This window comes from Dreissena polymorpha, chromosome 9 (genome assembly GCF_020536995.1).
Source record: "Dreissena polymorpha isolate Duluth1 chromosome 9, UMN_Dpol_1.0, whole genome shotgun sequence".
NCBI lineage: Eukaryota > Metazoa > Mollusca > Bivalvia > Myida > Dreissenidae > Dreissena > Dreissena polymorpha.
The window spans coordinates 105,189,348-105,213,778 of record NC_068363.1 but is presented as its reverse complement, the minus strand read 5'-3'; the positions used below and the strand labels follow the sequence as shown (position 1 = coordinate 105,213,778).

Below are 24,431 nucleotides of genomic sequence, written 5' to 3'. Positions count from 1 at the left end.
ACCCTGGAGATAAGGACGTTTTTCTTTCGTGCGACACACCGGCCAATGATGGTGAACAATTGTGCCAAATGATTTTAAAATCTCACAATAAACAACATAGTTATGGCCCGGACAAGCTCATTTATGGCCATTTGTGACCTTTGAACTTAAAGTGTGACCTTCACCTACGAGATATCAACTTAATTCTTTCGTGCGACACACCGTCCAATGATGGTGAAAAAAATGTGCCAAATGATTTTAAAATCTCACAATGAACGACATAGTTATTGCCCCGACAAGCTCATTTATGGCGATTTTTGATCTTTGAACTCAAAGTTTGACCTTGACCTTGGAGATAAGGATGTAATTCTTTCGCGCGACACACCATCCCATGATGGTGAACAAATTTGCCAAATGATTTTAAAATCTCACAATAAATGATAAAGGTATGGCCCGGACAAGCATTTGACCATTGAACTCCAAGTGTGACCTTGACCTTGGATATATCGACGTACTTTTTGCACACGACACACCGTCCCATGATGGTGAACAAATATACCAAGTTATTTAAAAATCTAACAATAAATGACATAGTTATGGTCCGGACAAACGTTCGGTTTAAAACACACTAAGTGCCCCCGTGACCTAGTTTTTGACCCGGCATGACCCATATTCAAACTTGACCTATACATCACCAAGATGCAACTTGTGACCAAGTTTGCTGAAGATCGGATGAAATTTCGGGACTGACCGACAAACCGACAGACTGACAAAGTGACTCCTATATAGCCCCCATTACCAATGTTAATGGGTGTATAAAGACTGTATATTGCTACCTTAAGAAACACCATACTATGGTAGAATCAGGAAAGTTGACTATTTTCATAAGGTTTACTCATATAAGAGCGTGTACAATAAATTGTATACTCCTGGGACGACTCGTGTATTTTTTATGCCCCCCCCCCCCGTCTATACTGGAGGACATGTTTTTAATTGCCCTGTCTGTTTGTTTGCGTCAAACTAAAACATTGGCCATAACTTTTGCAATATTGAAGATAACAACTTGATATTTGGCATGCATGTCACTTTGTGTATATCATGGTGTTGCACATTTTGATTGGTGAAAAGTCAAGGTCAAGGTCATCCTTCAAGGTCAAAGGTAAAATATTGAAGATAGCAACTTGATATTTGGCATTTTCAGTTGTGAAAGGTCAAGGTCATCTTTCAAGGTCAAAGATATGGGGGGAACAAAGTGTTTCACAAGCACATCTTGTTATGTATTGTTTTATACACATGATACTTTGGTCATGTTCAGCACTACTAAGCCAGGAATTGAATTATGTTTGCAAGCAAATTTCAACAAACACTGCATTTTTGTACCCAATCATTAAAAAAATTATGCCCAATGACAATTAGCAGCAAAACATTTCTGATCATGGCATTGGTGCTGAAAAATCCTTAAAAAGCATAGCAAACAGGTTAATTGTTTGACAGTGTTTACATATTGTCATAAAAAGCCCCAATATGGATATTCATGCCGTTTTTTGTCCATTTTCTCCCCGGAAAACCTTACATTTCACTATTGGACTCGCGCTTCAGCACAATCATCTTTGTAAGCAGTTGTAAATTGGTAAATATGGTCAATATATCTTGTAAAGATCCATTAATGTCCATTAATGAAAAGTTGCCAATACCAGACTTTGAGTAACCACCCTTTGTTTCAGCCCTCAGTATGCTGGTGTTAGTGTTTTCCAATGGAAATATTGTCGAAAAGAAAATACTGACATGTTCAGCAACATTTTTAATGCAATTAAATGTTTTTGACAGGACTTGAACAATTGACACTTCACCTTAAGGGGGCATACTACAGTTTTTCATTAATCGGCTACTAGCTGGCGGGGTGGGGGCACTGTCCGTCCTCACTGCTGACACAACGTCTACACCTGAAATTATACAAAACATATCTTCAGTATTGTTGGGGGTCTGTCTTCCAAACAATACATGGATAGCCATGGTTCAACCGCTTGCTCTTTATTTTTTATCATGGAAAATCAGCCAATATGTTGGTCTGAATGTCACCTGTTTTGGCGGCCATTTCCGTGATTTTCAACACAAATTTACCACTAAACTGCAAATGCCAGTTCATTAAACACTTTCGGTTTTACTGCATCACTAACCAGACACCGAAGAATCCCAGGGTCATCCACGTGGTTTTTCACAAAAAATCAGTTGAGTGGAGGCACCTTTAAAATTCATTCAAAACAAGCCTTCGGAGCTAGAAACCAGCATGTACGTTTTTCATGACCTTGGCAGCCCAGCAGAGACACTGGCTATGCACTGGACACATTTTTGAATTCACTAAGCATGCATTTCAAACCACCACCACTCAAATTTGATACTTTAATCTTGTAAAACACTATTATTGCTGCTCAGTTTCATTGTATCCCTATTTATTAGAAATTTCTCACCTGCCAATTCGACACTAAGGCTAAAAACTGTATAGTGTAAACTGAAATATAGACTAGGTTAAACATAGTGCAATACAACCCAGGCAAAAACCAGTAACCAACCCACAATCGTCTTTCAATATATATACAAAAATATTCATCGAAGAGCGGCGTAGGAGGTGGGACTTACCGATAGCAGGTAAGTATTTATTAATTAAAATGAATTTTACTTTAAAAAATTTGTTTTAATGTCATAAATACGTTACCTGCTATCTCTTAGCTAATAGTGCAGCTGTGGCGGGAAGTTTCGTATATATTTTACCATCACAGTAGAACCCATATACAGGTTTATCAGCTTATAATAGCAAAACCCAAAACAAGGGTTCTCAGCTAATCTTCAACATTAATCGTGACTTCTCGGACAGAGTAATTATGTCTATGTGGTAAAAGACACTACCATTAGTGAAATCACAACGATACCAAACAAATTGTATTGTTGGCACTTCAGAGACGAAGATAAAAAGATGAAAAAGGTGGTCGGAATTTTCCAGAAAACAGATTGGAGCACGTAAGAAAGTGTGATTAATATACGCCAACGAAACAGACAGAGCTCATAATTCTTGCGGTCAGATCCTTAAAAGGAATAAATCTTTAAATAAGAAATAAGAGTAACCCTTCTAAGTCGAGGTAAACCAGTAGAAATAGAAGCCGCAGACACATCTCCCCCTTGTTAGGAAAATGAACAGTATTTTGCGAGAGCCTCGAATGGACTAACGCTGCTGAGATAGAACTTCAAAGTCCCGATTGGCCAGAGAAGTCTATCTTCATCTTCATGAATACCAGTTATAGAAAAACTTGGGAACTTGAAGATATTAGGAAGCCATATAGCGGAGTTGATATAAAACAAAGAATCCTGGCTGACACAACAAAGTGAAGACGCCATCTGATCAACTGAAAATGGTTGTACTCAACAGAAAAATTATGAATTTCACTGCTCCGTATGGCTGAAGCCACAATAAGAAAGAAAACTCGTCTTAACCTTTTTTTTGGTACTGTTACTAATCCTGATGAAGAGGTGCATAAGAAACCTAGTAAGCAACCAAATAATGCAAGCCTAATTCCTTTAAGAGGTAAAGGGACGAGAAACATAGTGTTGAAGTTCCATGGCTTAGATCAGTTCCAAAATATTTTAGTCAGCACAGATTTGTGATGACTTACGAAATCTGTATCCTTTGATGGAGATAAGAACAAATTTAAACCTCTATGCATTTAGCAGAGTGATTAAGGTAATCAATATGCCCTCGAATACCCAGTCAGAAATGAATTTCGAGAGAACCTCATAGACAGTTCCGGTGAAATATCCTTGCAAAAGTAACAAGGGTTGAAGCCCTAACAGAAAACCGTTCTTCTGTAGAGATTACCAAATAATGACCAGACATGTAGAGGCACATGTTGGGACCCATATCAAATATGTCTCTATGCTATAAAATATATGACCTGTGAATAAGTTTCTTGGACACAATGTACAGGAGATTTAAAAAGTCAATGAACCATAATTCCATGAGTCACCCAATAGTGACCAAGAGGATATGGCAAAACCTCACCCTGATATTCCAAGAAGAATAGAATGGATGAGATATAAGCGTAAGCATCCAGTTGGGTCTCAAGCGGACGAATGTGAAACAATCGCACACGCTGCGGTATCGTTAACTGGACTCCCGTACAGAGTAACTCTGTGGTTGTCTCTGGTCGCAAACAAATCGACCAATGTAAAACCAAACGTTAGAAAATTCTGGTTGACCACTTCCTGATAAAGTGTCTAATGCGACAGAAAGAACTGCAATGCAAAACGTCCAAGGTCCAACAGGGCGTTGACACGACCTGGTATGTTTAGGACGATAGAGAAAAATTAATGTTCTTGCAGAGAACGAGTAAGAACCTGTTTTCTAGATACAAGGAGTAATAATCTGTTCACCTCTGTTTCTGGATGTAAACCACGAGTGATGTGTTGTTAAATGACACCATCACACAGGAGTTGTGAAAATGTGTTGTGATATTCATTAGGATACCACACACTTGATAATATCAGGATAAGTGGTTCCAGATGAGCATCCCAAACCTTCCCTGCTCACATTTGTATAAGATGTAATGAAGGTTGTGGTAGAAAACGCTATACTCCTGCCAAGATAATCTACTAGTCTAGGCACCACTGAATAGTGGAAGGTAATGACAAAAAGATGGAAATCTGTGTCATGGAATAATCCTGAGATCAATTGCAACATAATTGACAAGAGATGTGTTTGTCAGAAACACAATGCCCCCTATTGCGCCGCTTTGAAATAAAATATCATTTGGCAGGTTTAGAAATTATCTCCCTTTTAAAGCTTATAACTTCCCTTGGATTGTATTTTTTTTACTTTTGACCTTGAAGGATGACCTTGACCTTTCACCACTCAAAATGTGCAGCTTCATGAGATGCACATGCATGCCAAATATCAAATTGATATCTTCAATATTGCAAAAGTAATGACCAATGTTAAAGTTTTCGGACGGACACAGACAGACAGACAGACAGACAGACAGACAGACAGACAGACAGACAGACAGACAGACAGACAGACAGACAGACAGACAGACAGACAGACAGACAGACAGACAGACAGACAGACAGACAGACAGACAGACAGACAGACAGACAGACAGACAAACAGACAGTTCAACTGCTATATGCCACCCTACCGGGGGCATAAAAATAAAGTTGAATAGCCATAGGACGTAAGAAAATACGTCCTAACAGAAAATCCGGTAACCGGACCGATAATACACTGTATCGACAAGATACCGCCAGTAAATTGAAACAGGTAAACACAGACTTTCTCTGCCAGCTGTATATATCAGTTTATCACTGACTTGTATACATTCCTCTGTAATTATGGTGTTTTATTGGTCTGTTCCTAATTGCAAAGCTTCAGGATTTGATGAAAATGTTTCCATGTTATTAATTATTTTTTTATCTAATGTTCAAATTTATGCATAAAAACACATATGTAGCATACTGCCGTTATTAGATTAAGAACATATATACGCTATTAAAATTACAAGAAAAGATTGTATTAAAACTATGAATCAATAAATGCTTAAACAGAGCTTTTAACAGTTATTAAATTATATTCGTAGGATGAAGGCTTTTAACATTTATTAAATTATGTAAATTACAAGATTATGTAAATTACACTAACATTTATTAAATTATTTAAATTACAAGATTATGTAAATTACAAGAAAATATGGTATAAAAAACTAAGAATCAATTAATGATAAAACAGAGCTTTTAACATTTATTAAATTATATTCTTAGGATGTAGGCTTTTAACATTTATAAAATTATTTAAATTACAAGATTATGTAAATTACCAGAACATTTATTTAATTAAATTACAAGATTATGTAAAATACAAGAAAAGATAGTATTAAAATTAAGAATCAATAAATGTTTAAACAGGGCTTTTAATAGTTATCAAATTATATTCTTAGGATGAAGGCTTTTAACATTTATTAAATTATGTAAATTACAAGATTGTGTAAATTACAAGAACAATTATTAAATTAAAAGATAATGTGAATTACAAGAAAAGGAAGTATTAAAACTAAGAATCAATAAATTCTTAAACAGGGCTTTTAACAGTTATTAAATTATTTTCTTAGGATAAAGGCTTTTAACATTTATTAAATTATGTAAATTACAAGATTGTGTAAATTACAAGAAAATTTATTAAATTATGTAAATTACAAGATAATGTGAATTACAAGAAAAGATAGTATTACAATTAAGGATCAATAAATGTTTAAACAGGGCTTTTAACAGTTATTAAATTATATTCTTAGGATGAAGGCTTTTAACATTTATTAAATTATGTAAATTACAATATTGTCTTAATTACAAGAACATTTATTTAATTATGTAAATTACAAGATAATGTGAATTACAAGAAAAGATAGTATTAAAACTAAGAATCAATAAATGCTTAAACAGGGCTTTTATTATTTATTAAATTATATTTTTAGGATTTATTAAATTATGCAAATTACAAGATTAAGTAAATTACAAGAACATTTATTAACTTATGTTAATTAGAAGATTATGTAAATTACAAGAAAAGATAGTATTAAAACTAAGAATCAATAAATGCTTAAACAGGGCTTTTAACATTTATTAAATTATATTCTTAGGATAAAACTATATTCTATAAACAGGTAATTGACCTGCAAATGGTAAATTCTTCATGCATGTGTGATTATGTGGTGTCAAGTGATTATTTAATACCGTTGCTGATAAGCATGGCTAATTGTTGAGAATACTTTTTAACCCCATTCAACAGTTGTAAACCACTAGTAATGTATTGTATTGGAGAGTCGCGTCTCATGTTTACCTGTTTCGCTGGCGCAGGAACATTGTCGATACAGTCTATACCGACCGGTGGCCGGAACCATAAGTCAAGGATGGGTAAGGAAAGAAAACACGGCAAGCCGAATTTTCCCACTCCCATCAGACTAGAAAGTTGGTAGAATAGGAAAGTGATGAACACTTTAAAGATTATGACCTATCTACAGAAGCCTCTTTCATGTACCAATAAACAACGACTTTGAAAACCTGGAGAATAAAAGTCGTGAAATATTCAATTTGTAAAGTACAGAAGTATGACTGAAAATGGTACCTCCGGCATCGGAGGTTTGGTGGCAGAAAAAGGTAAACCCCCTAGGAGTAACCTTAGGGAAGTGCACCATTGCCGGTAGAAGACTTGGAAGTCTTTATAACTGACTTGGTTAAGCCTTTATTTCAAGAATCCTAACCAGACAAATTCCGATAGGAGTACGACCAGTTATAAAAAAGACAGCCTGTTAAAGCCAGAAGTGTAATAGATGAAGAACTTTTAAGAGGAAAAAGTTGTTCTTTCTAATAAGCTTGTCTCGACCAAGGGATCTTGAAGATGAAAAGAGAGGATGCGATTCCTCCGGATCCTTAGCATCTAAGATCTGAGTTCGATAGCTCCCAAGACATCTACAAGGCTGTGGCAGCCATGCGGTCAAGCCTATATGCAATCCTATGTATCAGCCCTCTCTCATTTGACACTTCCCCAACATGGAGTAAATAACTGAGATAATAGTAATAACAATTTGAATAGGAAGCGAAAGTATGATAATGTAGGAAATCTGACCCGGCAGTTTTGAAAAATCCAAATTGTTAGTCGGGTCAGGTAAAAAGGACTTAAAGCTTTTACAGCCAACAAGCGGTTCAGGCTAAGTAATGTCCTAAGGTACTATCAATGAAGATGGAGCAGGATTATTGTGGATTCCAGTAACTTGAAAATTGTCGTGGAAGCAATAGAAAAGCAGAAGTCGACACGAAACGTCGTCTTGCTAATCTTGCTGCGCTCACATTTGTGGCCCAACTGTTCCGTGACAGTGACTTCAAAGCCTGTAGCCGACAGGTAAAAGCGGTTAAAAATTCATCCCTTAGGGTCTCGAACATAAATTATAGACCTGATTAATAGAGGTCAAATAGTTATGTTCGACCTCAATGTTAGACTCCGAGCCCGCTTCAGCCGAACCATCTGCAAGATCAGTGGTCTGCATGTAGCCGGCTGAGATAGAAGTAGGAATACCAGATTGAGGTTTTTCATAATCTTCTAGCATAAGTGGTTCATTATCCTGCACCAGAATGGATTAGCCAAGTCAGCAAAGATGACTTGGAAACAAACGGTCGCCAGTAGAACACCAGTATTTCGTTAATTAGCAGAGTATTAGCTTGCTCTAGGGCTTCCAGTTTGTAGGTGAACTTCGTCATTACACTCGAAACCACATCTTCTACGATTGATTCAATGTGTGTACGAAATTTAGCTACCAGGGTGTCAGATTGTTTCTGGATTGTTTCTTCGGAAAGAGATAATATCGACTCACAGGGTAATGGTGTGGTGGGCGATACCATGATAGCCGGGAAGTAATTTGGTCGTGTGAGGTCGTTTATAAACTCGTTATCGGGCAAACTGAGCACTCGCTTGCTGTTTCTGGTGCGATCCGGGGTCTCGAAAGAATTTGACATTACCAGAAATCAGGAAAACGCTAAGACATAACGTTTTACTATTTAACAAACACTTGCAATACACCACCAGAACACATTCGTATGTCAGATGAGTTTAAAAGGTCCAACACTCACAATCACAAACACTCGCAATTCATCTTTTTCATAGCATAACACAGTTAGCAGATCACTCTAAACTGTGCAATTACAAGCACAACATTTAAAGCTTATTCCAGCATAATTTCAACTAATTGCCCACTAAAGATAATTTCAAATCAAAAGCATTTTAATTATTTCGGCTTTACTTCACGTTCTATATGCATAAACCATATATTATCCAAGCGAGATTGATGTTTACATCGCTACCGAAAATCGCTAAGCATGGCCTGCCCACATACAACTAGAACTGAATGTAATGGTAACAACAAACAACTAGAACTTAATGGTTCGGCGAAAATCAAATACAACCAGAACAAAAGGTCATATATGCACCATACGACCAGTACAGAATATGATGGAAACAGCATAAATCTATAATTGCATGTTGAGGAAACACCATACAACTAGAACTGAATGTAATGGAAACAAAATAGAATTAGAACTGAATGTCATGGAGACACCAAACAACTGGAACTGAATGTAATCGAAACAACAAACAAATAGAGCTAAATGTCATGAATACACCATACACCCAGTACAGAATATGACGGAAACAGCATAAATCTATAACGGCATGTTGAGGAAACACCATACAACTAGAACTGAACGTAATGGAAACAAAATAAAACTAGAACTTAATTTCATGAAAGCAACATAATTGGAAAATTGTAGATCTAAATATCTAGGACACAACACACCCCTAGAACAAAATGTCACAGAAACAACATACAACTCGAACAGAATGTCACAGAAACAACATACAACCAGAACAGAATGCTACAGAAACAAAACACAACTAAACTGAAAGTCAAAGGCAAAACATACAACTATAATTGAATGTCATGGAAACAACATACAACTATAACTGTGTCACGAAACAACATAATACTAGAACTGAATGTCATTTAAACAATATACAACTATGGCTGAATGTCATGGAAACAACATAAAACTAAAACTGAATGTCGTGGAAATAACATGAAACCTTAACTTAATTTTATGAACACAACATACAACTAGAACTGAATTTCATAAAAACAATATACTGCTATAACATAATTTCATGGCAACAACGTATCAGTAAAACAAAATACAATGGAAACAACATAACAAGAGGGTCTGAAAGGCCCAAAGTCTCTCACCTGAGATCCAAAGGAACTGACCTGTTCTGTGCAGCCCAAGATGTTATTAGAACAAATGTTCTAACCAACTTTCATGACTTGTGAACACCGTAGCAGCCACGTTTTTCAACCGACCGGAACCATTTTCATACACATCCAAGATATAATTTAGACAAATATTCTGACGAAGTTTCATAAAGATTAATGAAGCCATATAAGGAAAATACCCCACACCCTAGTGGCCATGTTTTTTAAGCAACTGGAACTATTTTTGAACTTGTCAAAAATATCATTGGGACAAATCTTCTGACTAACTGTCCATGATGATCGGAAAATACATGTGGCTTCTAAAGTGTTAACAAGGTTTTACTATAGCTAAATAATGAAAAATGCCACGCCCCCTTTGCGGCCATGTTTTTTCACCAATCGGAATCATTTTCAAAATCATCCAAGATATCATTGGGACAAATCGTCTGACCAAGCTTCATGATGATCGGACAATAAATGTGGTCTCTAGAGTGTTAATAAGGTTTCACTAAAGCCATATTTAGCAATATTAGGAAAAATGCCCCGCCCCCTGGTGGCAATGTTTTTAAAGCAACCGCAACCATTTTTGAACTCATCCAAGATATCATTGGGACCAATCTTCTGAACAAGTTTCATGAAGATTGGAAAAATAATGTGGCCTCTAGAGTGTTAGCAATGTTTTTCTAAAGCCATTTTATAAAAAATGCTCCGCCCCCTGGAGGCCATGTTTTTCAACCAACCAGCATCATTTTTGAACTAGTCCAAGATATTATTGGGATGAATCTTCTGACCAAGTTTCATGAAGATCGGACAATAAATATTGCCTCTATAGAGTGTTAACAAGATTTTACTATAGCCATATAAGAAAAAATGCCCCGCCCCTTGGCAGCAATGTTGTTTAGGTAACCGTAACCATTTTCAAACTCATCCAAGATATCATGGAGACCAATCGTCTGACCAAATTTCATGAATATTGGACAATAAATGTGCCCTCTAGAGTGTTAACAAGGTTTTACTAAAGAAATTTAAAGCCATATAAGGAAAAATGCCCCGCCCACTGGTGTCCATGTTTCTAAAGCAACCAAAACCATTTTCCAAATCAATAAATGTGGCATCTAGAGTGTTAACAAAGCAAACGTTGACGCTGCACAACGCACGATGGACAAAATGCGATCACAAAAGCTCACCATGAGCACATTGTGCTCAGGTGAGCCAAAAACTAATATAATTGACATGAAAACAACATACAACTATAACTGAATTTCATGGACACAACATACAACACACATCATGGAAGTAAAATGAAACTAAAACTGAATGTAATGTAAACAGCATATAATTGGATCTTAATGTCATGGAAACAACATGAAACAAGAACTGAATGTAATGGACGCAACACAAAACCAGAACAGAATGTCATACAAACAACATAGAAGAATAACTTACAGATTTTTGTCAGGTAATAGAACAAAACCTGACCCCAGACTGACCTCCTGAGTATGTGCCTGTTCTCAGTGTCCTATGACCCCCTGAAGCCAGAGGGGCTCCGTAAGACCTAGGGGCTCTGTTGCATGGAGCACTGGAAACATCAGCGCAGTCTGAATACATGTAGTCTGATCAACTGCTTCCTGTAGGGGAGATAACTTCAAGTTTTATGCCGTTTGCTGCTTATCAATATCTTTGTGTTGGAAATGAAGACTTAAAACTTGTATCTTGTAAGACATTTCTTTAATGTAAATTTATTTTCTTAGAGACAACAAACAGGTCAAAGTGAGTATCTTAGTAAAAAAGGTTTAAGGATTTGTTACAAAAACACAGAGGGTATATAGTTGTTATCAGTTAGTTAACATGATTTATTATCTGCTCCATGTAGGTAATAAAGCCAAGTTTCATGGCCTAGTTGAAACAAGAAACCGTCAGAGACGGGTGATGCTCCCCAAAGGTTTTTTTTGTCACAATATTGCACTATATATTCAGATAAAAGGAAACGTCTAGTAGTTGGTGGGACAATAATTGCACTATATGTACAGTTAATGGAAAATTTCAAAGGGTCATAACTCTGTGAAAAATCATCCGACCAGAACCGGCTGATAATATGCACATCTCCTCTTGGAAGTGAAGCTTCCCAAAAAGTTTAATTGAATTCCGGTCATTAATTGCTGAGAAATAGCCCGGACAAAAATTGTGCACGGACGGACGGACACACAGACACACGAAAGACAGACAAAGCGGCGACTATATGCTCCCCCCACAAAAATTGGGGGAGCATAAAAACACAGACTTTTTTTTGTTTTCAATGTGACATTGTGCACGATCATCACTTGAAAGGAAAAAATGTGTTATGAGCACTTGGCCAGAATAAACAATTTACTGATATTATTAAAGAGATGGAAAAAGATGAAAAGCTTCAACACGAAATAAACTATTTTCAATCTGAATTTTTAACTTTGCAACCTAAAGGGACATCATCAGCTTTGATTGATTTGGAGGTAAAACGCAACTTAAGAAATTATAAAGCTTGATGCATTTAAACCACATGTGAATTCGACTACTCAGAAATAACAATGAGCCTGGTTTTGGGAAAACTGTGCTTAATGCATGTGCATAAAGTGTCGTCCCAAATAAGCCTGTGCAGTCCGTAAAAGCTTACCAGAGACAACACTTTAAGCTTTTATGGAATTTCGCCTTTAAAGGAAGTCTCTCAAAAACAGAAATCTGGTTTAGACAGTGTCTTCCCTGACTAGCCTATGCGGACTGCACAAGCTAACCCGGGACGACACTTTATGGATATGCATTAAGCCCAGTTTTCACAGAACAAGGCTTTAATGAAGATTAACCCTTACAAAGTCCTTTACCCAGAGATCTTCCTACACAATGCCTGTACGATTCATCATGTAGATCCAGGGGTCGTTACAAAAATTGCTTGTACCCTTCCATATCGGCATCTGAAATAAGCAATATTGGAAGACTCAGCCAAGTTCTGAGAAAGCTGTGCTTAATACGTTTACGTAAAGTGTTGTCCCAGATTAGCCTTGTTTATGTAAAGTGTCGTCCCAGATTAGCCTAGTTTACATAAAGTGTCGTCCCAGATTAGCCTAGTTTACGTAAAGTCTCGTCCCAGAGTAGCCTATGCAGTAAAAAGTCGTCCCATATTAGCATGTGCAGTACGCAAAAAAAGTGCACAATAGTACACAAATGGTTAAATCGTACATGAAAAATACAATAAAAGCAGAAAGTGTCTTCCCAGGCTTATCAAGGACGACACTCTAGGCACATGCATTAAGCTAGTTCACCGAAAACAAGACTTTCATAATACTCAAGTAGGCCTCTACATCAACATTGTTCAAAGAAATATCCAAACTATCACTGATTCAGGGGTTATTACAAAAGCTGCCAGAACTTATTCCATATTTGAACGAGGAGCTGAATAAACTTAAGATGAGCAGAAAACCCCACTTTACAAACAAAACTTATGAAGAACATGATTTAGTAACTCCAAAAAATTGCTAGTCCAAAATCCAACACACAACAATAACACATGGATTACAAAAATGAGTTCAAGAGGAAGCATTATGTTTCACAAATGATGAAGGCCATTAAAAACTCTAATGTACCCACAAACCTACATTAAATGAACCAATCTATTAACTGACATATTATGAGAGTTCTATAATAAGTAACACTTTGCCAACATCTTAGAAACACATCCATCTAACAACTATACTTAACAATATCCCTTAATTGGGTTAAAGATATTTATTTCAGATTGTGTTTTACAACATGAATTACAAGCATCTAAATTTTATAGGATTTGAACATTAGCTAGGCTAGTACGGTTCCTTTCCTCAATTATATCCCTTAATTGAGGGATATAAGCAAACAAAAGTCCACCACGGTTGAAGGTTTTAAATTACAATTGATGTGCTACACAAGTTGATGCCTTACTTCATTGGAATTTACAAACAACAAAATTATACAATTAAAACAGCATGATTCTCTAGAATATTTCAAAGTCCCATCCGTACCTCAATGTTGTCAAATCTGCCATGTGTGGTCAACAGGTACATGGACTTGCCAAGGAAAGGGAGTTAAATGTGTAGCACTGCACGATGATGAACTCTGCAAACTCCAATTTGTCTGGAAACTGGAAGCAATGAACCGCGCTCTGTAAAAAGGGGGTTTAATGTATATACATAAAACGTCATTCCGGATTGGCCTGTGACATCTGCACAGGCTCATAAGGGACCACACTATCAGCTTTTATTTATTTTTTTTGTAGAAGGAAGGTCCTTTCTTGACTAAAATCTAGTTTAAGCGTAAAGACTCGGACCGCTCAAGGTAATCTTTGACGACACTTTACGCACGTGCATTTAGCCCCAATCTCTCGGAGTGTGATTGAAAAACCTTCAGTTGAACACACAATACCATTGTTATTCCACACAATATCATTTTGTGACTTGTATGCTCTCGGACAGCAAATTTATTTTACAAATTTCCCAAACGTATAACGATTTTCCTTATCATCCACTAATAAAGAAGAATAAACTTTATTATTCAAACATTCCTAAATATGAATATTCAACTAAAATCTTGAATCACAACCTAAACATATCACCAGTAGATTGCTACACTATAACTTTTAAAATTTGTTTCATGCAAACCAAATCATGAATTTTTTTGTTACAGAAAAAGTGTTAATTTTAAAAGCGTCAAAGCATTTCCATCAAAAAATTACAGCTTTTTGCGGCAGTAAATTGATGACATCAAATTGAGCCTTCTTCTGGCAATACTGCTCTCTAAGTATGAGTGTAAAGTGTTTTCCCAGATAAGCCTGTGCAGTCTACACAGTCTAATCGGGACACATGATTTTCTGCGTTTATTGTATTTTTAGTTTAAAGGAAGTTCCTTCTTAACAAAATCCAGCTAAAGCAGGAAGTGCTATCCCTGATTAGCCCAGTATTCCCAGAAAGAGGCTATATTTGACAGTCAGGTGCGTATTTACCTCAGGGCTGGTAACCAGTCCAGATATGAAGGAATCCTTGCCAATGGTTATCTGCCTCTGGATGTGAGAATGTGTGACCTCACTTTTCGGCCCCACACTCACACCTTTCTCCAATATACTGTTCATCACAATGGAGGTCTCATCAACTCTGTCCAAACTCTGCAAGCACAAATGAAGCAATACACCATAAAATAACACAATATAATTATATTGCGTGAACATGGCGGGCTAAAATTTTGAAGGAGTAAAATCGCATCGAAAAAATTGAAAGTTTATGGAATAAAACAAGTGAGGATGAATGAAAAGTGTTTTAAGTGAACATTTGGATGATACCTATGATTATCTATGACCAAAAAACGCAAACCTTCCAAAGATTCGCCGGATAACGGTCATGCAAGCTCAACACAAAGCACGAACAAGCGAAACAAAGGGAAAAAAATGGCGCAAAATGCTCAGGCTCACCCGTGACTAATATAAGAGGACAAACACAGGCGAGCCAGGCAGGTCAGTACTATGGCTCGATTGGTCATTGTCGGCACGGGTACTACTTACATGTTCCCCGGGTATTCTTAAGTATACTTACATGTACCCCAGGTACGGTATATATACTTATACGTACCCGGGAAATTTAACGCTAAATCGGTCGTTGCCGCATATTGTTTTGAAATTAATTATATGCACATTTATGTCAATATTCTGTAAAATGGCCTCTATATTAGCGAAACCCATACTCAAAAAGCATGTTGATGCAGTTTTTTAAAAAGAGAAGTTTATTTAAGATAATCGGTAGCGCGTTTTACGACATCGGATTTTGGGCGGGAATACAACTCGGGTACAGTCTTATATCGACCGGGTACGATTAAGTATATTTATCGTACCCGGGGTACATGTAAGTATACTTAAGAGTTCCCGGGGTACATGTAAGTAGTAGCCGAGCCGACAATGACCAATCGAGCAGTACTATGGCAGTCCACAACTAACGCAGATACCATTTCCATATATGATGAACAAGCCCAATTTTTATGGACAGTGGTTTATACCTCCGGCAACGCCGGCAACGCCATCGCCGCCACCAAGCTCGGACATTTTATCATCAATTTTGGAAAGGCTAAATTCTGTTGACAAAAAACTTTCAAGACTTGACCAAATCCATCAAACAGTGTCGGGCATAGTCTCGAGAATAGACAAAATAGAGCAACGAATGAATAGCTTTGAAACCCGAATGAAGGAGTTAGAAAAATCGTGTGATTTCAGTGGGAACGTGATAGAAAACATAACAAAAAAACAGAGTGAATTCGGCTCAATTCTAAAATCCACGAGCAACTTGCAAAGTCGCGAGGATTCAGTTATCCAGCACGAACATAAATTACAGGCTGAAATAACGGACCTCAAGTGCAGGAGTATGCGGGACAATTTGTTGTTTTTCCAGATACCTGAGGAGCAAGAAGAACAGTGCGACAAAAAATCTTGGAATTAATCGAAACAAAGCTTCACGTGCAAAACGCCCAAACCGAAATCAAGTTGCACAGGGCACATCGGATAGGCCGATACCAGCCAAATAAAGTGCGGCAAATTGTTGCGATATTCGCATACTACCCGGACAAGGAGAGGGTTCGCAGGGAGTCAAAGGAACTAAAAGGTTTCCCTTTCGGAATATCCGAGCAATATCCACAGGAAGTTATGGAGGTCCGACGAAGGCTAATACCAATCATGAAAAAGGCAAGATCCGAGGGAAAGGAGGCGTATCTCAGGATTGACAAACTGTATATAAACAAGCAAGTGTATAAGGAATAGGACGTTAGTGAGGGTGTCATTAAAATTGTCACATGGAATGTGGAAGGACTAACAGCGTTTAAATGCTCTGATAGTAAGTTATTATCTTTTCTTAACTGTCACGATATTATATGTCTTACTGAAACTTGGACAAATACAGACTCTACCTTAGACCTAAAAGGCTATAGTAAGCCTATTCACTCATACAGACGATTACAACACCGTAGAGCGAAGCGCTCGAGTGGTGGTATTGTGATTTACATTAAAGACTATATTCGTAAAGGTGTTACATTAATAAAAAATGACATCGATTGCATTGTTTGGCTTACATTAGATAAAATGTTTTTAAATATTGAATCAGATGTATATTTATGTGTTATATATATATTGCACCTGAAAATTCCCCTGTTCACTCTTGTATACTTATGATATTTTTCAAACTATTGAATTAGATATTAATTTTTATCAAACCAAAGGAAAGGTATTTTTAACTGGAGACACAAACTCGCGAACGGGAAATAAAGCCGATTACATCGAAAATGAAAGGTATATAAGCGATACCGAGTTTGATACTGTCCCATATATTGAGACCTTAATCCCACGCTCAACTTGTGACCTTACTACGAATCGATTTGGAGACAACCTGCACCCGATTGTATAAACAGTTAAACCGGCGGTTAACCACATACCGGCGGTTAAAAGTCGGTAACATGTTGGTTACTGGTCGGTAAGCGTTTGCATAAAATTTGGTTAGTTATACCGATCGGTTAAAACCCAGTTAAAACATACCTTGCTTCCCTAGGTGGGTAAGTACAATAACCGAGAGGTAACTTACACAAAATGGCCGCGGCGCGCGATATTATAAAAGCTAACCATCGACGACCTTCACAATTTCGACGAGTAAACAACAAATTGCAGCGACTGACACGTTATTTGACTTAATTTACAGGGCAATACGATTTCCGACTTCGGACGACGAATTTAAGGACGCACAGAACGTGTTTCTTATATTCTGTTGTGGGCATGCCGTGTGTGATCCGATGCATCAATGGCGCCCATGTTAAAATCATTTCTCCGATAACAGGGAACAACAAAAGTACAAACAAAAAACAAAACACGTTCGAACTAGTATCTTACCTTTAATAATCCTTTAAAATCCATAAATAATCCATTTAATTCAATAATTGACGAGTTTGCATCTAGGGTCTTTGATAATTATTTCAGCATAGTTAAGACTCTTATGCCATCATATCATTATATTCAAATGAGAACTCAATAAACTTTCTTCTTCGTCACACGCTACGTCATGTACTCTATGTACATTACTGCTGTTAAAATGAACCGGAGCAGTTTATCAAATGTGTCATGTTCTGAGAAAAATGGGCATAATGCATGTGCTTAAAGTGTCGTCCCATATTAGCCTGTGCCGAGTTCAACAATGGCTATTATTTGTGTCGTGTTCTCAGAAAACTGGGCATAATGCATATGCGTAAAGTGTCGTCCCAGATTAGCTTGTTAAGTTCGCACAGGCTAATCAGGGACGACACTTTCCGCTTTTTATGACATTTTTTGTTAAAATGAAGTCCCTTCTTAGCAAACATCAATTTTTGGCGGAAAGTGTCGTCCCTGATTAGCCTGTGCGAACTTAACAAGCTAATCTGGGACGACACTTAACGCATATGCATTATGCTCAGTTTTCTCAGAACACGACACAAATAATAGCCGTTGTTGAACTCGGTTGCATTTGCAGATTACAGCATACAAAGATATATTTAAACTTGAACAATGTTTTATTTGTCTATGGTAAATTCCCTTATTGTACAAGAAAGTAAGTAAGTTTATTGTAAACATAAGCCAAATTAGAAGAATAGTCTAGCATGTTACGACGACCATGTATAATTTTTATGTTACATCTAGAACAACTAGAAGAATAGACTTTGTAAGCACTCCCTTGCAGTTTGCAAGCACCAGGGATTCCGCTAAATGATGCAAATCCCGACATCATTATCAATTTGTCCCTGGTCATTTTGATGAACTCATAGTTAAAATTTACACTTTATTTTATTGTGAATTCACTTGTAAATGAATTTGAAAAAAAAAATACATTTCGCTGTTTATAAGCGTGACACTTCGCGCGAAAATTACGTCATTAGTAAATGCATTGTGGGAATGTTTTAGTTAAAGTTACCGGTGGTTAAATTCCACTATGCGCGGTTAGGTTACTTTGCGGTATATCGTGTTTATACAATCGAGATACCTTGAAGGTTACTATACCTGAATAACCGCAAACTTACCAAGGCTTTAATGTTACCGAGCGGTAACTTTAACCAGCGTTTATACAATCGGGTGCTGTTAGATATTTGTAAAGCGACTAATATTCGTATCGTGAACGGACGTTTACATAACGATCAAAATATAGGTAAAATAACGTGCTATACACATAATGGTGAAAGCTTAGTTGATTATTTATTAACTGCGCACACCAATTTTACGGACATTTTAGATTTTACCGTTAACGATTTCACGGAATTCTCGAACCATGCGCCGCTGACATTTGCTCTCCGCACGAATAACGCTGTTTCAACTAGTAATATTAATCCGATTGTTTATTTTAAATGGAAACCCGAGAACAAATGCGACTTTCTTCGTGATGTTTCGTGCGATGTACATAATCTTTTCGAATTACTGAAATTCTAAAGGAGAAATGTATTTTAAGCGCATTATAAATCTTGAAAGTAAAGGGTTTATAGATAATGATAAAAATAAACAAAGGTGGTTTAACAAAGAATGTAAAACCAAACAATCTCAATGTACAAGAGCTATATACGAGTATAATCTTAACAAAAACGAGTGTACACGAGAACAAATGATTGCATCGAAAAAGGATTATAAGTATACTTGTAGAAAAACTTAATTAAAGTACAACACTGATCAAAGCAAGCATATGAACACTATGAGAAGGAAATCACCCCGTGAGTTTTGGAAATTATTTAAACGTAAAACTACATCACAAAACTCAAATACGATACCGTTAATCGAATTCCACGATTATTTCAGTAAATTAGCGGACGAAGGTGACCTAAATATAAATTCGTTTGATTCCGATACTTTTTTTTACATGAATTTGACAATAGGTTAAACACAGAACCCTCGTACCCCGAACTCGATAATCCTATATCGACAGAAGAAATTATAAAAGCAACCAAAAAACAATAAAACTCATGCGCATGACAATATTATATATGAATATTTTACTGAAACAATCGATGTAATCGTCAGGCCGTTAGAAATATTGTTTAACTACATACTTGATAAAAAGCGTTTTCCGCGCAGCTGGTCATCTGGTATTATAATACCAATTCATAAACGTGGGGACATATCAGATCCAAATAACTATCGGGGAATTACTCGAATAAGTTGTTTTGCGAAATTGTTTACAAGCATATTAAATGAACGGCTTAAACAATGGACAGAAACGAATGACATTCTAACGGATGCACAATTCGGCTTTAAAACAAACTGTAGCACGGTCGATGCAATATTTATTCTTAATGCACTTATAGAAAAAACAGTTTCAGAATAAAGGTAAACTATACTGTTGTTATATTGACTACCGGAAAGCATATGACGTCATCAATCGCGGCCAATTATGGAGTGAGATGATTAATGTGGGCATCGACGGTAAACTATTAACACTTATTCGATCCATGTACGATGAAGTGAAATAACAGGTTAAACACATGGGTAAATTATCAGACGTATTTAATAGTAACGTTGGCTTATTTCAGGGGGAGATAACCTCGCCCATATTGTTTTCTCTCTTTATTAACGACATCGAATTTGGTTTGCAAAATGGAATAAACGCCGGAATAACACTGGATCAAATATCGATATATCTATTATTATTCGCTGACGACGCGGCTTTTTTTTCTGAAACACCGGAGGGTCTTCAAGAATCATTAAACAATTTAGAAACCTACTGCGATAAGTGGAATTTAACGGTAAACATTGAAAAAACAAAGGTCATGGTATTCCGAAAAGGTGGCACAATTAGTAAAACATTAAAATGGACATATAAAGGTCAAGAAATAGAAAGTGTTAACAATTTTAATTACCCTGGAATTGTCATATCAAGCGGTGGATCTTTTGCGTCCGCAACAAATACGTTGTATGGCAAAGCTTTAAAAGCGATGCATTCTTTGTTCACTCTCACAAAAGACATGAACGTACCTATACATATCATGTTAAATTTATTTAACGCATATGTATCATCAATTTTAAACTATAACTGTGAGGTATGGGGATTTATAAAAGCGGAAAACATTGAGCGCGTCCATCGTAAATTTTGTTAAAGAATATTGAATGTTAAGATGTCAACAAACTAATTATCGCTATATGCCGAAGTTGGTCGATTCCCCTTGTATTTAGACAGATATGTCAGGATCGTGAAATACTTTTTGAAATTATATACTGTAAAAGAGGGTAATTATATTATTAAACACATTGTATTATCACTGAGATTAGAAATTGAACGCAAACATAACACAAACAATTGGTCATCGAAAGTGCGGGACATTCTTAACCAAACCGGTTTTAACGATGTATGGCTATTCCCCGAATCCGTGAACTCTAATCAATTAAAACCGCTACTTAAAACCAGATTACGAGACCAATATATCACTAACTGGAATACAAGTGTCACATCATCTAGTTCAGTGATTTTATATAAAGAATTGAAACCAATATTCGAAAGATCTGCGTATCTTGATATTGTTGAAAATTAAAAACATAGAAATATTATTGCTAAATTACGTTTGTCGTCTCACAAATTATTAATTGAAACGGGTAGACACCAGAACATTGTCAGAGATCAACGCAAATGTGTTTTATGCAACCTCAATGATATCGAGGATGAATATCACTTTGTTATTAAATGTCCTTATTATGCCGATATTAGGAATACATTAATTCCAAAGTATTACAGATCACGACCTAGTATGTTCAAGTTTATCGAACTACTTAATTGTTCAAACAAAATAGTGTTAAGAAAACTTGCCATTTTTTGTTTAAAATGCTTTAAGTTACGAGAAGATGTGCTATATGTGTAGTATAAATGATATATCTTCCACAAAGACAATAAGCTTAGAATAATGTTATATTTGTAACAATTATTAAATTTCGTGTTAACATTATATGATCATTTTGTATTAACCCCATCCATGTGACATTCTCACTAAAACATGTTGTATGTCATTACTTTTTATATTGATCTTTCCTCAAAATGATGTATGTTTTGTATATAATTGTCACGCATGCTGTTATTGCATATGTATGTTTATGGCGATGAGCTGTATGCTTAAGCTAAAATAAAATATTCTGTAATGTTCTGAATATAATAAGTTGAGCCTAGATCTGGAAAAAACTGGGCTAAATGCATGAAAGTGTTGTACCTTACTGGGCTAAATGCATGAGCCTTAAGTGTTGTCCCTTTCTGGTCTGTACTGGGCTTAATGCACGAGCCTTAAGTGTTGTCCCGTTCTGGTCTGTGCAATCCGCCATGAGCCTAAAGTGTTGTCCCTTTCTGGTCTGTACTGGGCTTAATGCATGAGCCTTAAGTGTTGTCCCTTTCGGGGCTTAATGCATGAGCCTAAAGTGTTGTCCCCTTCTGGTCTGTACTGGGCTTAATGCATGAGCCTAAAGTGTTGTCCCTTTCTGGTCTGTGCAATCCGCAATGAGCCTAAAGTGTTGTCCCTTTCTGGTCTGTGTAATCCGCCATGAGTCTAAAGTGTTGTCCCTTTCTGGTCTGTGCAATTTAAAGTGTTGTCCCTTTCTGGTCTGTGCAATCCGCACAGGATTATCAGAGACAACACTCTCTACTTGTATAGAATTTTGTGTTTATTGAAGTCTCATCTAAACGAAAATCCAGTTTAGGCATTAAGTGCCGTCCCTGATTAGCCTGTGCCGACTGCCGACTAATCTGGGAGGACACTTAAAATACATGCATTTAGTCTACTTTAAAATAAGCCAAGTTTTCCCAGAGCAAGGCTATAAAAAAATAAAAATTAAAACAAGATTCCATGACAAAAAATGTTTGTCGAGCAACAACGGGCATGTCATTTACAATACATGTCACAATACATGCAGTTTTTTATTATCTTAACAAAATAATAGTCAATAGCAAAGTATATAATGCACATATTTAACATTTAGAAGGGAAATAGCGAGACCATGCATTTTATATTAGTAAAGGAATGTGAATAATTATTATGACTTTAAATTCTTTGTATAACTATATTTTGCAATTAAAAAGTATTTATTATACACATTTTCAAATACATTCTTTTGGTAAAGCTATTTTTATGTAAGTTTAGCCTTGTAACAGTCATTCAAAATTCTTAACCTTGATATGGGAGTGAACAATGTTGGACCATCGAAGTTCAGTTTGTCTGCATGAAGCATGACTCCATCATCCTGTCTAGAATGTTCCGCTTGTGTTCCTGGACCGCTTGTGTTCCTGGACCGTGTGTGGGAACATACATGTGCCTTCCTCAATCATACCTGTCAGTAACATGAGAAACAGTGGAACAAACAACAACTGAAACATGATGATGATTGTTCTATTTTTGTGTAATGATAACTACGGTAACACTGTTAATCTCTATTCTCCCTGTAATTACATCTTAAAAACACAAGACAAATGAAAAAAACATTTTCTTTTAATGATGTGCAAACATTGGAACCTTTTTACAAAAGTAACAAATGAAAAGTCTATAACTTGTTATTAAATTGTTTGTGTTTTCAATGAATCATCATTAGCTGTTATTTTAAAGCCCAGAGGGAACCCAGACCATGCAGCCATCTTAATAATGGCATCATCTGTAGTCTGTGCTGTTATTTTAAAGCCCAGAGGGAACCCAGACCATGCAGCCATCTTAATAATGGCATCATCTGTAGTCTGTGCTGTTATTTTAAAGCCCAGAGGGAACCCAGACCATGCAGCCATCTTAATAATGGCATCATCTGTAGTCTGTGCTGTTATTTTAAAGCCCAGAGGGAACCCAGACCATGCAGCCATCTTAATAATGACATCATCTGTAGTCTGTTGGCAGAGGGAACCCAGACCATGCAGCCATCTTAATAATGGCATCATCTGTAGTCTGTTGGTAATTTTATTGTCCTATATAAGATTAACTGTCATTGAAAAACAAGCTCAAATAAACCAAAAATTGTTAGATTGTTACCTTTTATAGATATGCCAAAACAAACATTTCAGACTTCTTTGATATTAACTTCAGTACAAAAACTTGTACATCCAACCAAACTTATGGATATAAATGGCTGCAAGTTGATAGGAAAGTTGCCAAGATTTGTTGCTCTTTCAGTGACTAGCTCTCAAATAAAATTGTTTAAAACCAATATAAAATTTACTTCTTACAGAAAAAAGTTTGATGTGGACAATTTAGCTTGTCAATGAAAAGATAAACGATTGACATGGAAATCACAGAACTCTGATGCCAACATAATAACTTACCAGGTACTAGGTTTTAGCTACTGTCATATTTTGGCTGAGATGACAAAACTGCACACAAATTTATGATGACGTTTTTTTCTTAATTGTGTTTATGAATAGTTTTTCTAGATTGATGGAACAATTTTCAACCTATCACAGTAAAATACTTAATTCTGTATCTTAATGCTTAAATCAAGTTACTGTTTCACCATAAGAGAAGGAAGACTTCAGCTTCTCAGACACCGTCTTAAAGAATCTGTTTTCAAATAAGCCACTTTCTGGGTAAACTGGGCATAATCCATGTGCACAAAGAGTTGTCACAGATAAGCCTGTG

At 36.4% G+C, this 24,431-nt stretch overlaps 1 protein-coding gene and 1 long non-coding RNA gene across 4 annotated transcripts in view; both read right to left on the bottom strand.

Moving 5' to 3' along the window:
• The window catches only part of LOC127844090 (invertebrate-type lysozyme-like), a 112,150-nt gene that overhangs the window by 20,318 nt on the left and 67,401 nt on the right, over nt 1-24,431 (bottom strand). The window lies entirely within an intron of this gene.
• Nucleotides 1,802-23,206, bottom strand: LOC127844095 (uncharacterized). Of its 2 annotated transcripts, none has more exons than XR_008032560.1 (6): nt 22,988-23,206; nt 14,815-14,973; nt 13,838-13,977; nt 12,668-12,757; nt 11,303-11,440; nt 1,802-1,922 (listed from the first exon to the last, which is right to left on the bottom strand). It is a non-coding gene; the product is annotated as an uncharacterized LOC127844095 (long non-coding RNA). The 2 variants fall into 2 exon arrangements; XR_008032561.1 differs by lacking the exon at nt 22,988-23,206 and adding an exon at nt 22,038-22,468.